A 21,656-nucleotide genomic window follows, 5' to 3' on the forward strand; every position below is an offset into this window, starting at 1 on the left:
CTTTCGAATTGATTGTAAGAAACCAATTGCTTGTTAAAACGTGGCACTAAATGACGGATGAGAGGACAAGATGAACAACGGTGCTTTAATTCACCACAACTAATTTGATAATAAAACTCCATTTCACAGAGCAGACAATTACACTCTGCTGGTACAGCTGTTCATACTTTAATCTGTTGATCAATTCACTTTGTCACACTTTAAAAAACACATTTTCCTGTACGGCGTGTGTACATTAATGTTAGCATGGCAAACAATGGGATGTTAAGGATTATGTGTGAATAACCACACAAGTACACTTCACTCGCTAATCATGTTACAAAATAGGTCATATTCAACATAACGTTGAATATAGAGAACATACAAACCCTTTATTTGTTAAATCCAAAATATTTAAATTCAATGTTTTGGTGTATACCAGTGGTTCTCAACCTGGGTTCGATCGAACCCTAGGGGTTCGGTGAGTCGGGCTCAGGGGTTCGGCGGAGGTCAAAACACACCTGACTCATCGTGTAAATACAAACTTCTCCCTATAGGCGTATTACGGATACAGCAACAGCTGACTGATTTGCAGGTGTGTAATTTGTTGTGAGTTTATGCACTGTGTTGGTTTTGTTCTTTGAACAAGGTGATGTTCATGCACGGTTCATTTTATGCACCAGTAAAAAAAACATGGTTACACTTTAGTATGCGGAACATATTCACCATTAATTAGTTGCTTATTAACATACAAATTAGTAACATATTGGCTCTTAACTAGTCATTATTAAGTACTTATTAATGCCTTATTCGGCATGGCCTTATTATAACCCTAACCCTCTAACCCTGACCCTAACCCTAACCAAATAACTCTAAATTAAGTCTTTATTACTTAGAATATGTCCCCCTAGTGTCCAAATAACTCTAAATTGAGTCTTTGTTACTTAGAATATGTTCCCCATAATAAAGTGTTACCAAAAACATATAACTTTGTCTTGAATTTGAACATTTTTAATTTCATTCCAATTTTTAATAAACATGTGAAAGTACACAATGTGACAAAGTACATTTTACAACAATCAATCTAGGGACCTAGATATCTGGTCAGGACACTCCTCACTCTTTTGCCTTCACCTTCATTGTCCATTAGTTTTTGCTGACTTTATATACTCTGGACCTCGACGTTGAGTCTGTGACATACATGGCGGACAATAACTGATACAGTCTGCTTTGCCAGTCCAAATGCATTCGTCGTTTTTCCGTAGTCTTCCCTCGACGGCCAGGTAATACAAAGCACCCGCTACCTTTTTTAATCACAGCAAAGGGAGCCCGCGTTCTCGTTGACTCTCCTTCGACAAATGGGCGACATTTTTCGGTAAGTAGATTGACAGCTGACCTCGACATTCAAAAGTTCTCTTGCCGTCTGAGAAGTGTTGTATCTCAAATAGCTGCAATCGCTTTCTCTTAAGGTATTCATGTGTGATTTCCACAAGCCTCTGTACAGGCGGAAGGAGAAACATGAGCATGTCTGGAAGACATGGTTAGCTCCAAGTTACGAAACCGCTTTATTATGAAGCTGGCTGTGGCACATTCTTTTTGACGTCACTTCCTGTGTGGGGCGCGGACTTCCTCTCTGAACTCAGTTTGTAAATGATCAATGAGTCCATACATAGCGAAGAGCCGGAGATTCAAGAAATACACGGCGCACTTACCCGTGTAAAAAATTGTCTGAGGAGAGGAACCTTAAACGATAGTTTAATGTGGCTGAAACGGGGCTTAGGCTAAATGATTATTTGTTTAAAGGGTTATCTGGCTTAATGTAGACATAGCCTGAGTCTGTCTTACAAACAAAAATAGCTGAAAGTTAGAGGAACGTCATTTGAAGTTTATGACTCATAAAGATGCGACACAGGGACTTGATCCTGGACTTTAACTAACCAAGCATTTTTTTGTTCGACTGGCAATTAAATACAGTCGTACTTTGGGATACGAGTGCCCCAGCTTACATGTTTTTCGGGATACGAGCGTTCTCGAGACTAGTTGTTATGCTTTAGGTTACGAGCATAAATTGAGCCATTTCACTGCTCCAGCAGTTGACATAGCAAATAATAATAATAATAATAATACATTTTATTCATAAAGCGCCTTTCTGGGCACTCAAGGACACCGTACAAGATCGATACATAACTAAATTGGATAAAAACAACAATAATAACAACAACAAAGATAGAGAAGAAAATATGATTACAATGAATAAGCAGTCAGGAATAGGTGTGTTTTGAGTCTTGATTTGAAGAGGGATATTGAGTCCAAGTTTCGAAGGTCTGGTGGCAAAGAGTTCCAAAGATGTGTGGCAGAGCGGCTGAAAGCTCGGGCACTCATGGTGGACAGTTTAGATAAAGGGACAGTCAGATGGATGGATGAAGAGGATCTTAGGGAACGTGAGGGCGTGGCGACATGGATCAGGTCAGAGAGAGGTTATGGATGGCTTTGAAAGTGAGGATAATTATTTTAAAGTGGATACGATGTTTGATGGGCAGCCAGTGGAGTTGCTGCAGAACAGGGGTGATGTGCTGGATTGAAGGGGTTCTGGTGGTTATCCGGGCTGCAGAGTTCTGGAGAAGCTGAAGTTTGTGAAGTGACTTGTGAGGGTGACCAAACAGGAGAGAGTTGCAGTAGTCCAGGCGAGAGGTGACCAGGCTATGGACTAGTATGGCAGCAGTATGTGGGGTAAGGCAGTGTTTTTCAACCTTTTCTGAGCCAAGGCACATTTTTTTCATTTGAAAAATTTCGAGGCACACCACGAGCAGAAAACATAAAAAAATTAAACTCAGCAGCCAATATTGACAATAAAAAGTTATTCTCGCAATTGTTGGATATTCAAACCATAACCAACCATGCTTCACTATAGCTCTTGTCTCAAAGTAGGTGTACTGTCATGACCTGTCACATCACGCCGTGACTTATTTGGAGTTTTTGGGTGTTTTTGTTCTTGTCTTGCGCTCCTATTTTGATGTTCATTGTCATGTCATGTACGGATGTACTTTGTGGACGCCGTCTGCGGCTCCACACGCCGTAAGTCTTTGCTGTCGTCCAGCAATCTGTCAACAACAACACATCATTTGCAGACTATAATTACTGGTTTGCAAAAAAAATATTTTTTTAACACAATTAGGTGAAATTACATAATCTCCCACGGCACACCAGACAATATCTCACGGTACACTAGTGTGCCGCGGCACAGTGGTTGAAAAACACTGGGGTAAGGGATGGACGAAGACGATTAATGTTCCATAGATGAAAGTAAGCAGACCGGGTAATGCTGTTTATGTGGGCTTGAAAGGAAAGTGTGCTGTCGAGGATGCCACAGGGGACCTCCAAAAATCCAACCAAAACATCAGTAGGTTCTCGCTGTCATTAGCTTATAGCTAAAGATCGACATATTCATTCATTTTTTAATCGGAACGAAGAAAGTGAGTCTCAAGGACAGTGCTGTGAAGAAGACATGGATGATATTTATTAAATTAAAGAAATACCGTATTAAAAACATGACCAAGTGTGTCGACTTGGTGAAGTGGTTTAAGCGAAGCACTGCTAGTTTGCACCATACTAAAGTAGAATAAACCGATAATACCAGGCAAGGATGTTCAAAATAATTTCGTAGTACAGCTTTTTCAAGGTCGCAGAACCAATTAAACTCGTGACCGGAGGTACCAATGTATATAGGAATCGTTTTTCACTATGAAACAAAAGATACCTGAAAAGTTGAAGTCATGCAGTAAATGTGTTTTTATTTGACCTTTGACAAAAGCTTTATTTGTTGAATCCAAATAATTTGTGCAATTAATGCAAATAGCTAAACTAATGCGCAAAGCAAACTATAACCTGCTACCCAAGAATGTCCAACAATTCTTCTCAACAAAAGAGGATGAATATAACCTTAGATGAAAATCTAATTTAAAACATTAACGTACAACACTTAAAAGCCTACTGAAACCCACACAGTCTGATAGTTTATATATCAATGATGAAATCTTAACATTGCAACACATGCCAATACGGCCGGGTTAACTTATAAAGTGCAATTTTAAATTTCCCGGGAAATATCCGGCTGAAAACATCTCGGTATGATGACGTTTGCGTGTGACGTCAGGGATTGAACGGAAGTATTGGGACACCATTGTGTCCCAATACAAACAGCGTCTGTTTTCATCAAAAAATTACCTCTGTCGAGGTCCTGTAGCTAAGTTAGCTTCAATGGCGTCGTTAGCAACAGCATTGCTAGGCTTCGCCAGGCTGGACAGCATTAACCGTGTGGTTACAGGTCCAGGGTTTGGTTCGGTGTCTCCAGATAGTGGAAATAATAGTAGTAATGTTGCTCTTCTGTCTATCCTTCCAGTCAGGGGCATGTTTCTTCTCTTTCTATCCGCAGTTAAGCACGATGCTATCACGTTAGCTCCATAGCTAAAGTGCTTCACCGATGTATTGTCGTAGAGATACAAGTTACTGTGAATGTCCATTTCGCGTTCTCGACTCTCATTTTCAAGAGGATATAGTATCCGAGGTGGTTTAAAATACAAATCTGTGATCCACAATAGAAAAAGGAGAAAGTGTGGAATCCAATGAGCCCTTGTACCTAAGTTACGGTCAGAGCGAAAAAAGATACACCCTGGCGTCCTGCACTGCACTCTAATCCTTCACTCTCACTTTCCTCATCCACAAATCTTTCATCCTCGCTCAAATTAATGGGATAATCGTCGCTTTCTCGGTCCGAATCGCTCTCGCTGCTGGTGTAAACAATGTGCAGATGTGAGGAGCTCTTCAACCTGTGACGTCACGCTACTTTCGGTACAGGCAAGGCTTTTTTTATCAGCGACCAAAAGTTGCGAACTTTATCGTCGATGTTCTCTACTAAATCCTTTCAGCAAAAATATGGCAATATCGCGAAATGATCAAGTATGACACATAGAATGGACCTGCTATCCCCGTTTAAATAAGAAACATTTCATTTCAGTAGGCCTTTAAGACCTTTAGCATATCAGTGTATGGAATAAAATTATGGAATAGATTAAATGCATCAAACAAAGTACTAAAATGATCCTATTTAAGAAAATGCTCACACTTGAAGTACAAAGAAGAAGACCTTATTGAACAATTACTAAATCTTATTCATCTCATTAATAGAATCATAACTTATTTAAGTATTTATTTGAGAGAACGGTTGTATTTAATATTATTTGATTTAAATTGTGTTACCAAAGGATAACAAGAAGTGAACACAAGTTAGTAGTTGCTATGAAGTAGAAAAATAACTTATTGTAAGGAGAAAATGACAATATGTGAAATGTGTGATGAGTTTAATTGTAACTATGCATGTTAGAAATTAACTTAAACCATAAGTAAAGCTGCTATAAGCACACATAAAACAGTTTTGAAAATCCATAGGAAAATGTAACTTTAAAAAGAAAAAAAAAAAACATATTGTTGAAATTTGGGCACTAATGTAAACACACGCTGCTCGGTCCAATATGGTCGCAAAAGGGAATGCTAGTCAGAGTTGTTTTGTAGTAAAACATAGTTTGTGGGAAAGAGGCAAAATAACAAATACAACATCATTTTAACTTAACGTTGCAACTGAGTTTTGATCCCAGTATGCTCAGCACTGTCACTGCACGCCACGGAATGGGAATGTGGAAATGTGTCATTACATCATCAGTGACGGAGTAGGAAGAGGCTTATAATGCAGTGACATGTCATATGAAGCGCCGTGTCTTTCATTAATTGATATTTTTACATGCGCTTCCTCATGCAAAACGAGGCCCCCCACGGATCGCAGGGCCCTACGCACAGTGTGTGATCTGCATACAGGGAGGAGCGGCCCTGGTGCTATTAACAGAAGTTAAAGTTAAAGTACCACTGAAGTCACACACACACTAGGTGCGGTGAAATTAACCTCCGCATTTGACCCATCCCCTTGTTCACCCCCTGGGAGGTGAGGGGAGCAGTGAGCAGCAGTGGTGGCCGCGCCCGGGAATCATTTTGGTGATTTAACACCCAATTCCAACCCTTGATGCTGAGTGCCAAGCAGGGAGGTATTGGGTCCTATTTTTATAGTCTTTGGTATGACTCGGGCGGGGTTTGAACTCACGATCTACCGATCTCATGGCGGACACTCTAACCACAAGGCCATTGAGCAGGTGTAAAATGGACGAACCTGGTCATCCGCATGAGTGACAGACGTGCTAGCTTTTTTTTGATTGATTGAAACTTTTATTAGTAGATTGCACAGTGAAGTACATATTCCGTACAATTGACCACTAAATGGTAACACCCGAATAAGTTTGTCAACTTGTTTAAGTCGGGGTCCACTTAAATTGATTCATGATACATATATATACTATCAGTTATATACTATCATAATACAGTCATACATTGAATTATTTACATTATTTACAATCCGGGGTGTGGGATGTGGAGGGTGGTTAGGTTTGGTTGTTATCACTTCAGTCATCAACAATTGAGAACAGAGAAATGGACATTGAAACAGCGTAGGTCTGACTTGGTAGGATATGTACCAAGCTAAAAGCCCAAACTATCGACCAGATAGCCAGCACTGCTCTTTAAGTTGTCAGTTGTCAAAAAACGGGTGTGTCTGGCTGCCCTCCATTACACTCAACATACTAAACTTCACTCTCATCCGGGTCATGGCACCTCTGTAACCCGACTGGTACCTGCCGGCTCTACCGTTGTGCCCAGTACTTGAACCTGGGTCGTCCCCATGAGAGGCGAGCATGCTGACTACCAAACTTAACGCCCGGGCTATCAACCCGATAGCCAGCACTGCTCTTGAAGTTGTCAGGGAGTGAGGTTTACCAAAGTACACATGGTCCAGCTACGTAACACTCAGTCCCCTAGACCAGTGTTTTTCAACCACTGTGCCCCGGCACACTGAGATATTGTCTGGTGTGCCGTGAGAAATGATGCACTTTCACCTAATTGGTACAAAAAATATTATTTGCAAATCAATAATTATAATCTGCAAATAATATGCCGTTGTCTAGTGTCTGTGCCGTATAGAGCTCGGCAGGGTAACCATGTAATACTCCATGCCAGGTAGTTCATTGCTTTGTAGAAGTCGGAACGTGTTGAGGATGGTTTGTCGTGATCCCAATATGCAGAGCACAGCGGGAGACAGCGTGCAGGTAAAAATGTGTGTTGCGCTTAAACCAAAAATTAACAAAAGGCAAATCCCGCTAAGAAAAGGGACTGAAGCATAGGGATGGCTGTGCAAAACGAAAGTATTTTGATTGATTGATTGATTGATTGAAACTTTTATTAGTAGATTGCACAGTACAGTACATATTCCGTACAATTGACCACTAAATGGTAACACCCAAATACGTTTTTCAACTTGTTTAAGTCGGGGTCCACTTAAATCGATTCATGGTACAGATATATACTATCATCCTAATACAATCATCACACAAGATAATCATCAGAGTATATACATTAAATTATTTACATTATTTACAATCTGGGGTGTGGGATATGGAGAGGGGGGTTAGGTTTGGTTGATATCAGCACTTCAGTCATCAACAATTCCATCATCAGAGAAATGGGCATTGAAACAGTGTAGGTCTGACTTGGTAGGATATGTACAGCAAGTAGTGGGCATAGAGAGAGAGAGAGAGAGAGAGAGATAGAGAGAGAGAGAGATCAGAAAGCATGAGAACAAATATATACATTTGATTATTTACATTTGATTATTTACAATCCAGGGATGTGGAAGGGGGAGGGTGTTAGTTTAGGGTTGAAGTTGTCTGGAGGTGTTCTTTTAGTGCGGTTTTGAAGGAGGATAGAGATGCCTTTTCTTTTACACCTTTTGGGAGTGCATTCCATATTGATGTGGCATAGAAAGAGAATGAGTTAAGACCTTTGTTAGATCGGAATCTGGGTTTAACGTGGTTAGTGGAGCTCCCCCTGGTGTTGTGGTTATGGCGGTCATTTACGTTATAGAAGTAGTTTGACATGTACTTCGGTATCAGGGAGGTGTAGCGGATTTTATAGACTAGGCTCAGTGCAAGTTGTTTTACTCTGTCCTCCACCCTGAGCCAGCCCACTTTGGAGAAGTGGGTAGGAGGGAGGTGGGATCTGGGGTGGAGGTCTAGAAGTAACCTGACTAGCTTGTTCTGGGATGTTTGGAGTTTAGATTTGAGGGTTTTGGAGGTGCATGCGTAATCGAAAAAGGGTTGAATGAGAGTTCCCGCTAGAATCTTCATGGTGCTTTTGTTGACCAGAGAGGAGATTCTGTAGAGAAATCTCGCTCGTTGGTTGACCTTTTTGATTACCTTGGTTGCCATTTTATCACAGGAAAGATTAGCCTCTAGAATGGAACCTAGGTAGGTGACCTCATCTTTCCTGGTGATAACAATGTCACCTACTTTTATAGTGAAGTCACTGACTTTCTTAAGGTTGATGTGGGACCCAAATAGGATGGATTCCGTTTTACCCAAAAAAACTGAACTGAACTGGCTACAAAGTAAACAAAAAAAACAAAATAACAGAATGCTGGACGACAGCAAAGACTTACAGTGTGGGTCCGTACATGACATGACAACCACAAAGGATAGCGTCCGCACAACTGAAATAGTCTTGTTTGCCAATACAAAGCAGGTCAGGAAATAGCACTCAAAGGACGGCGTGAAGCTGCTACAGGAAAACACCAACAAAACAGGAAGAGCCACCAAAATAACAGCGCAAGACAGGAACTAAAGCACTACACACAGGAAAACAACAACAAACTAAAATAAAAGACAACCTGGTGGCGTTTAATTTTTTAATGTTTCTGCTGGTGGTGTGCCTCCTTATTTTTTTTATTAAAAAAATGTGCGTTGGCTCAAAAAAGGTTGAAAAACACTGCCCTAGACCTTACTCTCATCCGAGTCATGGCACCACTATAATCCGCCTGGTTCGATCCCTGCTTTTCTGCTCCACCCAAGACTCAAACCTTAGTCATTTGCATGGAAGGCAAGCGTGCTGACTACCAGTGTTGGGTTAGTTACTGAAAACCAGTAACTAGTTACAATTACTAGTTACTTTATTTCAAAAGTAACTCAGTTACTAAGTCAGTTACTTACACCAAAAAGTAATGCGTTACTGTGAAAAGTAACTATTTAGTTACTTCTTTTTCCCCCCCTTTTTTTAAGGCTCCCATTAATGCCATTTTAGCCTTCATCTCAGTACTTTTATTGCACTGGAGAATAATACAATCTGTTGATCAACTTGACATGCATTTGCATCACTGAACTCAGAAAGCAATGTGGTCTACATACAACACACAAACAATGTGGTCTACATACAACACACAAACAATGTGGTCTACATACAACACACAAAGACAAAGATATGTTTCAAAGGGCCAATTTATTTCAGGCCAGAAAACATTAACAAAACTATTTTAAATAGCTGCAACATAATGGCACTTTAACTTTAACTCTAAGTAGATAGGATCTTTGATCCAAGACACAACTTACATTTGACTAAAATGTTATTTTCTTTGTGCTCGACAAAAGAAAAGTATTGAGAATGTCTCCATGTTAAAAAACTCGACTTCTGGCTTCGCCATGATGTCTTGTTAGTTGTTATGAGAGTAGCGTATGTGTGTGTGTGTGTGTGGCCCTTTAAGATATGACAGCATGAGAGGTGAGTGACGTCAGTGAGTGAGTGGGCGAGAGAGGTGAGGGAGCGGCGACAGTGAGTGCGTGTAGGTGCTCTAGCTTGGTGGATGGCTGCGTGCAATAAAGTCACAAAGTTGCAACAAACCGCCGGGCTCGTCATTCACCCTCAGCTGTAAAGACCCTCTTCCGGGTAAAGTGAAGGTTGTTAGACCCGAAGTACGGCTCTGGAGTGCGGGGAGGCGTGCTTTCTGTGGGTGGGGGAAAGCACGCCTCTTCTTTTCCACCTACCTAGGTTCCATTCTAGAGGCTAACCTTTCCTGTGACAAAATGGCAACCAAGGTAATCAAAAAGGTTAACCAACGAACGAGATTTCTCTACAGAATTTCCTCTCTGGTCAACAAAAGCACCTTGAGGATTCTGGCGGGAACTCTCGTTCAACCCTTTTTCGATTATGCATGCACCTCCTGGTACCCTAGCACCTCCAAAACCCTCAAATCTAAACTCCAAACATCTCAGAACAAGCTAGTCAGGTTACTTCTAGACCTCCACCCCAGATCCCACCTCCCTCCTACCCACTTCTCTAAAGTGGGCTGGCTCAAGGTGGAGGACAGAGTTAAACAACTTGCACTGAGCCTAGTCTATAAAATCCGCTACACCTCCCTGATACCGAAGTACATGTCAAACTACTTCCTTAACGTAAATGACCGCCATAACCACAACACCAGGGGGTGCTCCACTAACCACGTTAAACCCAGATTCCGAACTAACAAAGGTCTTAACTCATTCTCTTTCTATGCCACATCAATGTGGAATGCGCTCCCAACAGGTATAAAAGAAAGGGCATCTCTATCCTCCTTCAAAACCGCAATAAAAGTTCACCTCCAGGCAGCTACAACCCTAAACTAACACCCTCCCCGGATTGCTAATAATCAAATGTAAACAATCAAATGCAGATACTTTTTCTTTTTCTTATGCCTTCTGATCTCTCTCTCTCTCTCTCTCTCTCTCTCTCTCTCTCTCTCTCTCTCTCTCTCTCTCTCTCTCTCTCTCTCTCTATGTCCACTACTTGATGTCCATACCCCCCCCCCCCCACCCCCTCCCCCCTCCACACCCCTGATTGTAAATAATGTAAATAATTCAATGTGATTATCTTGTGTGATGACTGTATTATGATGATAGTATATATGATAGTATATATCTGTATCATGAATCAATTTAAGTGGACCCCGACTTAAACAAGTTGAAAAACTTATTCGGGTGTTACCATTTAGTGGTCAATTGTACGGAATATGTACTTCACTGTGCAACCTACTAATAAAAGTCTCAATCAATCAAAAAAAAAACCGGAGCGCTCCAATAAAACACACTCAGATCTTCAGTTTCTAGCAGATACTACATAAAAATAACGTAAAATAACGCAGTAACGCATCATGCAGTAACGGTAACTGAGTTACTGTATATAAAAAAATAACGCGTTAGATTACTAGTTACCGCCGAAACTAACGGCGTTACAGTAACGTGTTACTTAGTAACGCGTTAGTCCCAATACTGCTGACTACAGAGCTAAAAGCCCGGTCCATCAACCCAATAGCCCGCACTGCTCTTGAAGTGGATCATGGTGGTGCGACTGTCTGGCCTTTGTTACACTCAATCCCCTAAACCTGGCTCTCATCCGGGTCACGGCACCACTATCGACCCAATAGAAGTTGTCAGGGAGTGACCAACGTACACATGTCCCAGCCACACTGTCTGGCCTACGTTAGAAATACGATTGTATTTCTTGTTTTTGCTCCTGCATGTCAGTTAAGTATGTCAAAATGCTTAAAGAGGATTTTCTGATGGGCTCATTTCCTGTATTTCTTATGAGGATATGCGCTTCAAAACAGACTGACAGATTATTTTGACACTTCTTAGGCAGGCAGCAACTATTGAACCGTCTCAATCCACATTATCGCCCATCAATAGTCGTCGGAGGAGGAGTCAAATCCATGCTGACATAAGAGGAAGTGAATAATTTAAGGCGTTTCCTGACACATATTTCGCATGGCGCCGCGTACACTTCAATGTTTTTGTTCTTTTAACTCGGAGGACTCCAAGGCAGTGCAGCACGGCCATTGAAGTCCAAGGGAATTTCACACGTTTGCATGAGGTTTGAAGCTATTTGAAGCACTCGCGGCAGAAAGCTTGAACCACTGCGGCTGGAAGTACACACGGAATTGCTGATTTTTATCTCATATCACTTCTTTTTTTTCTACCCGCCTTTTCCTCCATCACTCTCCTTGGATGAAGTAAGATGAAGTGGTGTGACATTTGCTGGCATTGTCACCCCAGTGGACCCGTCAGGATGTGGACTTAGTTGGTCTATAGACCAGGCGTGTCTAAACTACGACCCACGGGCAAAGTGTGGCCCGCCAGCGTCTTTAGTATCACACTGCAGAGTGCTTTCAAATTAATGATATATACTAGGCCAGGGGTCGGCAACCCGCGGCTCCGGAGCCGCATGCGGCTCCTTGACCACTCTGATGCGGCTCAGCTACATACATGCCGACCCCCCCGATTTTCCCAGGAGATTTATGGATCTCAGTGTCCCTCATAGATTACTCCCAGGGAAAAAATAATCCTATTTACACTCTAATTACTAAATAAAGGGCGTGCCCTAATTGCACTGCAGTAATTGTCCTCTATAGCATTTACATACAGTGTGCCAGTCCAGCCACATGTTGCATGTTGTTATTACTTGCACACATAGGAGACAGCAAAGCATACTTAGTCATCAGCCACACAGCTTACACTGACGGTAGCCGTATCAAACAACTTTAACATTGTTACGTTACAAATATGCGCCACACTGTGAACCCACACCAAAAAAGAATGAAAAACACATTTCTGGAGAACATCCCACCGTAACACAACATAAACACAACACAACCATTACCCAGAATCCCATGCAGCCCTAACTCTTCCGGTCTACATTATACACCCCCGCTACCACCAAATCCCCCCACACATCAACCCCCCCCCCCCCCCCCCTCTCCGTGCGTTGGTTGAGCGGAAGAGTTAGGGCTGCATGGGATTCTGGGTATTGGTACCGTCAGTGTAAGATGTGTGGCTGCTGAGTTACTACGCCTTGCTGTCACTTACGTGAGCAAGCTGAAATTGCATTCTACGTGTGGTCGAGCAGGTACACTGTTAGGGCAGACTATAGAGGGCGCCAAATGCAGTGTCATCACGCTCTGATATTCGGGAGTCTCCCGGGAAAAATGAGAGGGTTGGCAAGTATGACGCTATCAAGCGCCATTCATTCAAAACTCGCGGGCTGCACTAACATCAAATTTCCACATTAAAGTGCGTGCCGGTGCGTGTGTCTGAGACCCCTGGTTAACATAGCACAAAGCGTTTAAGCTTTGTATGCGGTGTTTTTCATTTTAATTTTTTTTTTTTTTTTTGTGGCTCCCATTACTTTCTTTAATTTGTGAAACTTGCCAAAATGGCTCTTTGAGTGGTAAAGGTTGCCGACCCTTGTACTAGGCGGTCTCTAAATGCTACATATTTGCTGCCATCGTATGGCCAATGTGAGTAAATCAAATCAATGACCCTTGAAAGTACTTTGATATAATAGCACACCATTTACTTATATGACTCAATCTAAACAACCTTCCCAAGTCAACACAACCCGCTCACTGAACATTGTGAATATCATGAAAAATGTCCAAACATCATAACACAATTCAACATTTCACCCATTAGAGTGCATGATGGGGAAAAATGCTTGGCGCATTTTAGCTGCTTGTTATTTCTGATTGATTACAAAACTAAAATTAGGTCGTCACGGAAGTAAACAGAGTAGGATTCAAACTTTCACATACTCTTAATGTCCAATTATATTAATTATATATCCATCATATTAATATAATATTTACACACACACACGGCCAAGTTTTTTTGCCCAATGTGGCCCCCAGGGCAAAAAGTTTGGACACCCCTGCTATAGACGCCTCGTTTAGCCACAGCTGAAGCATCATTACGATCCCCGTCGATACGACCTCTCAAAAATGGATTCCTCCCCAGCACCTTTCGCCAGAGGGGGAACGGACAGGATTAATCCGCGCCAATGACGATACGGCCTTCACTCTGTTCCACACCATGGCCGTCCATCATACGTCAATTAGTACCAATCCATTTGTACAGTCTATCCTTCCCCCGGGGCTCAAAATGGCCACTTTTCACTGTCTTCTATTGTATTATTATTGTGCTGCTGGTGCTTTTAATCCAAACCCTGTTTTCAATTCAAACCAAAATCGAAAAAAAAAAAAAAAAAAAAAAAGGAATTGGGTGTTACAGCTCACAATTCCATATCAATACCACTCAACACACTGACCTCATGGCGGCTTCGTTGTGGACGTGTTGTCAGTATTGTATTGGTTAGCATGGTGTGATGGTTGTCTGTCTATCTGTGTTGGCCCTGCGACGAGGTGGCGACTTGTCCAGGGTGTACCCCGCCTTCCGCCCGAAATGCAGCTGAGATAGGCACCAGCATTTCCCGCGACCCCGAAAGGGACAAAGCGGTAGAAAATGGATGGATGAATGGGTAGCTAAACAACAAATAAGGTCATTGCTTTACTTATACCTGGTCGGTAAAAAAGTATGTTTTCTTTTCAATAGTTGCATTGTAAAGACAAGGTTATGTTTCGGTTGATTTTTGTTTATTTAGCAGGAATACGCAAAGACTGAAGGACAAATGTGCTTTTTGCAGTTGCGCTCTATTTGACAGTGACCCAGTAGATCCAGCAGTTGGCGCTGTGGTGAGTAAAAGCTCTTTTTTGCTCCCCAGTTTTGCCTTTTTTCAACTGTCTGGTACTACTTGACTCAAAAGCAGATGCTATTTCTGGTAGGGGTGGACGTATCAGTCCAGATATTGATGGTATCGATACCAAGGTGGGCATTGGTATCAGATTTAAACTACACACTGTAAAAAATGACTGCAAAAACTACGGCAAGCAATTGTTAAATAGTGAGAGTAAAACACCGTAAAATCTAAAATTGTTTCGCCACAGTAAATGCAGTGGATTCCTGCAAATCAAGAAACAGTAGATAATGTAAATGACTATGGTTATGATGCGTAGAAAACACATGACTTTACCATGAAAATGTAAAAAAAAAAAAAAAATACAATGCATTTGCAAATACTGTAATGTCACAAGCATGCAAATACTCTAAAATCTATGGTATTATTCTGTCTAAATTAAAGATTTTGCAGATTGCACATTAAAATGTGCTGCATACCTAGATTGTTTTAGGGGTTTGTGTTAAAGCAGGGGTGGGAGGTGAGGGGAGCAGTGAGCAGCAGCGGTCGGGAATCATTTTGGTGATTTAACCCCCCCAATTCCAACCCTTGATGCTGAGTGCCAAGCAGGGAGGTAATGGGTCCCATTTTTAAAGTCTTTGGTATGACTCGGCCGGGGATTTGAACTCACTACCTGCCGATCTCAAGGCGGACACTCTAACCAAGTTAGGCATGTCGGGTTTTTTTTCAAAATGTTGTATTTTAAATTGTTGTGTCATTGTTGCATTCTCCTTATTTTGCAAAAATGACTTTTTTTTCCTAGGCATAATTTAGGGGTGGCCAAACCTTGGGGCTACTGGGGGGCTGCGTTGGGCTAAAATACACACACACACACATATATATATATATATATATATATATATATATATATCCATCCATCCATCCATTTTCTACCGCTTGTCCCTTTTTGGGGTCGCGGGGGGTGCTGGAGCCTATCTCAGCTGCATTCGGGCGGAATATATATATATATATATATACGTATCTCAATCAATCAATCAATCAATGTTTATTTATATAGCCCTAAATCATATATATATTACAAATAACACATTCAGTGCAGAATAATGCATCATTTGTTTCTCCCTGTGATTTTATATAGTATTATTACTAGAGATGTCCGATAATATTGGCCTGCCGATATTATCGGCCGATAAATGCTTTAAAATGTAATATCGGAAATTATAGGTATCATTTTTTTTATTATCGGTATCGTTTTTTTTTTTTTTTTTTTTTTAATTAAATCAACATAAAAAACACAAGATACACTTACAATTAGTGCACCAACCCCAAAAACCTCCCTCCCCCACTCATTCACACTCATTCACACAAAAGGGTTGTTTCTTTCTGTTATTAATATTCTGGTTCCTACATTATATATCAATATATATCAATACAGTCTGCAAGGGATACAGTCCGTAAGCACACATGATTGTGCATGCTGCTGGTCCACTAATAGTACTAACCTTTAACAGTTAATTTTACTCATTTTCATTAATTACTAGTTTCTATGTAACTGTTTTTATATTGTTTTACTTTCTTTTTTATTCAAGAAAATGTTTTTAATTTATTTATCTTATTTTATTTTATTAATTTTTTTAAAAAGGACCTTATCTTCACCATACCTGGTTGTCCAAATTAGGCATAATAATGTGTTAATTCCACGACTATATATATCGGTATCGGTTGATCGGTATAGGTAATTAAGAGTTGGACAATATCGGAATATCGGATATCGGCAAAAAAGCCATTATCGGACATCCCATTATCATTATTACTATATTATTATTGTTTAGTATTTTCCGAAGGCAGCAACATACTACTTTTTACAATTTACCAGACACATTAGGTATATTTGTACAAAGTATCGGTATCAGATCTGTATCGCCGATACCAGCCAAATTTTTTCTCGGGATCGGAAAGAAAATCAGTGGTATCACACGTCACTAATGCAGCGGTGGCTGGATCAGCTGGATGCTGAACACTCATCATACTTCTTGCCGAGTTGGAAAAAAAATACATCAGGATGTTGCCTACAGCTTTTGCTTTTAATGACAGTTTTTTTTATGCACGTAATTAGAAACCTTTGCGATTAATTATTTATTCATTGGGTATTCAGCGTGAAATAGCATTAGAGAAAACACGTTTTAGCATTGGCTAACCCTCTTTTCTCTCTGGATGTTGCAGCATCATCTAATGGTCCTTTGATACGTCTAACTGGCCGATTTCCTCGATTCCTCTAATAGTGGACTCAAAGTTTGTTGTTGCTGTTCTTTCCTAACTCTGAGAATAAATGATGTTTTCATGAAAGGTCAACACAATACTCGTGCTCGAGTTCGGGCCTCGCTTTGCAGCAAATGGCTGTCCTTGCATGGATTGTCTGTTACATACAAATGTAAATGAGGTGAAGGGAAACGTTTGAATGGGCTGTTTGTAGTCGGCCGGTGCTGATCGCTCCCTCAGCATCAAGAGCGCCTCTCATTTAATATGCGGTTTGTTGGCGTTTAAGCAATTAATAATTAGTAACCCAGTGACCCGTTTGCCTCTCCACTGACGCTTATTCCATTTGTGCTTAATTGTTTTGAGTCATAAACGGCAATTAAGCAACATTGTGCGCCGCTGTCTCATCATATCACCCTTTTATTTGCCTTTTAATGATTCCCGGATCATTTTACAGTTGACTTTAATGTTGTTAGTATTTTACGCTTCAGACTGCATGTATCATTTTCTCATTTTGTAATTATGGTATGATAAAAACAAACTGGAGTTCAGTTTTTTTTACAGTTTTCAGGCTACCATTCATTTACTTCACTGACTTGATTAGATAGATATATAGATATAAAGATAGATAGATAGATAGATAGATAGATAGATAGATAGATAGATAGATAGATAGATAGATAGATAGATAGATAGATAGATAGTACATTATTGATTATATTTATGTTAAATGAAAGGTGGCAGCTATCATTAACAAATGGCGAGGGGAGCGATTGTTCTGAATTGCATGCATGTTGCATGGGCTCGTGTATGAGCAAGTGTGCTGTAGCTTTTTGGCTTATTTTGAGTCATTTTGTTCAGATTTTAAAACTAAAGGTGATTATAAATAAATAAATGATAAATGGGTTATACTTGTATAGCGCTTTTCTACCTTCAAGGTACTCAAAGCGCTTTGACAGTATTTCCACATTCACCCATTCACACACACATTCACACACTGATGGTGGGAGCTGCCATGCAAGGCGCTAACCAGCAGCCATCAGGAGCAAGGGTGAAGTGTCTTGCCCAAGGACACAACGGACGTGACTAGGATAGTAGGAGGTGGGGATTGAACCCCAGTAACCAGCAACCTTCCGATTGCTGGCACGGCCACTCTACCAACTTCGCCACACCGTTAATTATCATTAATAATTGGCGGGGCAGCACCCTGGCTAACTATATCATGTGTACGTTGCATTTTCGACTCGCTAGTTTTGAGTTGTCTTGTTTTATTTTTGGCATGGAAAGTTGGCTGTTATCAACAATAAGTAGCAGGGGGAGCGAGCATGTTAATTATATGACACGTACATTGCATGGGCACGTGCTCAGGCTTATTTTAAATTATTTTGTTTATTTTTATCAGGTTTTTATCATTAAAGGTGGGAGTTACCATTTATATCTAGTGGGAGGGGCAAGTGCACTGTTGGCTTTGGACTTTACAGCTTTTTTTTGAGTCCTTCTGTTTGTTTATATCGGGTTTTATCAGGAAAGGTGGCTGTTCATTAACTAGTTGTCTTGTTTATTTGTGTCATGCAAAGTGGCTGTTAACAGTAATTACTGGTGGGAGGAGCAATTAATTACATGACACGTATATTGCATGGACATGTGCCCGTGCATAAGCGAGTGCACCGTGGGCTTTGACTTAATTGCTTATTTTCAGTCGTTCTGTTTATTTACCAGGTTTTGTCATGAAAGTTTGCTGTTATCATTTATAACTGGCGGGAGGAGCACCCAGGCTAATCATACAACACGTATGTTGTTTGGGAATGAGTGAGTGCACGGTGGGCTTTGACGGTGTAGCTTATTGAGTCGTGCTGTTTATCATGAAAGGTTGCTTTTATCATTCATAACTGGCGGGAGGAGCACTGAGGCTTATTACATAACATGTACATTGCTTGGGAATGTGCTCATGCATGAGCGAGGCCACCGTAGGAACCCCGGTCGAGTCATACCAAAGACTATAAAAATGGGACCCACTACCTCCTTGCTTGGCACTCAGCATCAATGGTTGGAATTGGGGGGTAAATCACCAAAAATGATTCACGGGTGCGGCCACCGCTGCTGCTCACTGCTCCCCTCACCTCCCAGGTGGGTCAAATGCAGAGGTTAATTTCACCACACCTAGTGGGTGTGTGACAGTCATTGGTACTTTTAACTTTAACAGACTTTGTGGCTTATTTTGAGTTGTCTTGTTTACTTTTGTCATGCAAAGTGGTTGTTGCCATTAATAACTGGTGGGAGGAGCGACAAATAACATGGCACCTTTATTGCATTGACATGTGCACGTTTATGAGAGTGCGCCGTGGGCTTATTTTGAGTCGTTCTGTTTATCAGGTTCTGTCATGAAAGGTTGCTGTTATCGTTCATAACTGGCGGGAGGAGCACCCAGGCTAATCATACAATTATGTGCTCGTGCGTGAGAAGTGCACCACTCACTTTGACGGTGTAGCTTATTGAGTCGTTCTGTTTATCGTGAAAGGTTGCTTTTATCATTCATAACTGGCGGGAGGAGCACTGAGTCTAATTACATAACATGTACTTTGCTTGGGAATGTGCTAATGCATGAGCGAGGCCACCGTAGGAACGGACTCTGTGGCTTATTTTGAGTTGTCGTGTTTACTTTTGTCATGCAAAGTGGCTGTTACCAGTAATAACTGGTGGGAGGAGCGATGAATAACATGACACATTTATTGCATGGGACCTTGGGCTTTGACTTTGTTGCTTATTTTGAGTCGTTCTGTTTAATCAGGTTTTGTCTTGAAAAGTTGCTGTTATCATTCATAACTGGCGGGAGGAGCACCCAGGCTAATCATATAACTATGTGCTCGTGCGTGAGTGAGTGAGTGCACCACTCACTTTGACGGTGTAGCTTATTGAGTCGTTCTGTTTATCATGAAAGATTGCTTTTATCATTCATAACTGGCGGGAGTAGCACTGAGTCTAATTACATAACATGTACCTTGCTTGGGAATGTGCTTGTGCATGAGCGAGGCCACGGTAGGAACGGACTCTGTGGCTTATTTTGAGTTGTCGTGTTTACTTTTGTCATGCAAAGTGGCTGTTACCAGTAATAACTGGTGGGAGGAGCGATGACTAACATGACACATTTATTGCATGGACATGAGCATGTGTATGAGAGTGCACTGTGGGCTTTGACTTTATTGCCTATTTTGAGTCGTTCTGTTTATTTATCAGTTTTTGTCATGAAAGATTGCTGTTATCATTTATAACTGGCGGTGGGAGCACTCAGGCTAATACAACACGAATGTTGTTTGGGAATGTGCTCGTGCGTGAGTGAGTGAGTGAGTGCACGGTGGGCTTTGACGGTGTAGCTTATTGCTTCATTCTGTTTATCATGAAAGGTTGCTTTCATCATTCATAACTGGCGGGAGGAGCACTGAGTCTAATTACATAACATGTAATTGGGAATGTGCTCGTGCATGAGTGAGGTCACCGTAGTAACGGACTCTGTGGCTTATTTTGAGTTGTCGTGTTTACTTTTGTCATGCAAAGTGGCTGTTACCAGTAAAAACTGGTGGGAGGAGCGATGAATAACATGACACATTTATTGCATGGGACCTTGGGCTTTGACTTTGTTGCTTACTTTGAGTCGTTCTGTTTAATCAGGTTTTGTCTTGAAAAGTTGCTGTTATCATTCATAACTGGCGGGAGGAGCACCCGGGCTAATCATATAACTATGTGCTTGTGCGTGAGTGAGTGAGTGCACCACTCACTTTGACGGTGTAGCTTATTGAGTCGTTCTGTTTATCATGAAAGGTTGCTTTTATCATTCATAACTGGCGGGAGTAACACTGAGTCTAATTACATAACATGTACCTTGCTTGGGAATGTGCTCGTGCATGAGCGAGGCCACCGTAGGAACGGACTCTGTGGCTTATCTTGAGTTGTCATGTTTATTTATTTTTGTCATGCAAAGTGGCAGTTACCAGTAATAACTGGTGGGAGGAGCGATGAATAACATGACACATTTATTGCATGGGACCTTGGGCTTTGACTTTGTTGCTTACTTTGAGTCGTTCTGTTTAATCAGGTTTTGTCTTGAAAAGTTGCTGTTATCATTCTTAACTGGCGGGAGTAGCACTGAGTCTAATTACATAACATGTACCTTGCTTGGGAATGTGCTCGTGCATGAGCGAGGCCACCGTAGTAACGGACTCTGTGGCTTATTTTGAGTTGTCGTGTTTACTTTTGTCATGCAAAGTGGCTGTTACCAGTAATAACTGGTGGGAGGAGCGATGAATAACATGCCACATTAATTGCATGGGACCTTGGGCTTTGACTTTGTTGCTTATTTTGAGTCGTTCTGTTTAATCAGGTTTTGTCTTGAAAGGTTGCTGTTATCATTCAAAACTGGCGGGAGGAGCACCCAGGCTAATCATATAACAAGTATGTTGCTTGGGAATACGCTCGTGCATGAGTGAGTGCACCGTGAGGCTTTGACTGTGTAGCTTATTTTGAGTCGTTCTGTTTATTTATCATGAAAGGTTGCTTTTATCATTCATAACTGGCAGGAGGAGCACAGTGAGCTTTAGACTGTGTGACTTATTTGGAGTCGTTCTGTAAATAGTACGAGTGTGCCCTGAAACAACATTGCTGGGGGAAAAAAAACAAAAAGTCAGCATATTTTAATCCCATTAAATGTTCTTACATTAAATATTCGAGCCGGTGGTCAGAAGGTTTTGCAGGAACTGCTGGGTCAGCCCAGGTCTGCCCAACTGCTCCAAGCTATTGATTAAAAAAAAGTTTTGGACCTTATTGTAATCTCCCTGTTTTGTTCCACGTCTAATTGCTATGTCCCTGTTTGGACCAAGCAAATGAAGGCTGGCTAAATAATGTTCTTCCCAACACAACATCAATCTGGACCTGAATGCTCACAGGTG

Source organism: Entelurus aequoreus, linkage group LG28, assembly GCF_033978785.1.
Source record: "Entelurus aequoreus isolate RoL-2023_Sb linkage group LG28, RoL_Eaeq_v1.1, whole genome shotgun sequence".
In the NCBI taxonomy this organism is placed as follows: domain Eukaryota; kingdom Metazoa; phylum Chordata; class Actinopteri; order Syngnathiformes; family Syngnathidae; genus Entelurus; species Entelurus aequoreus.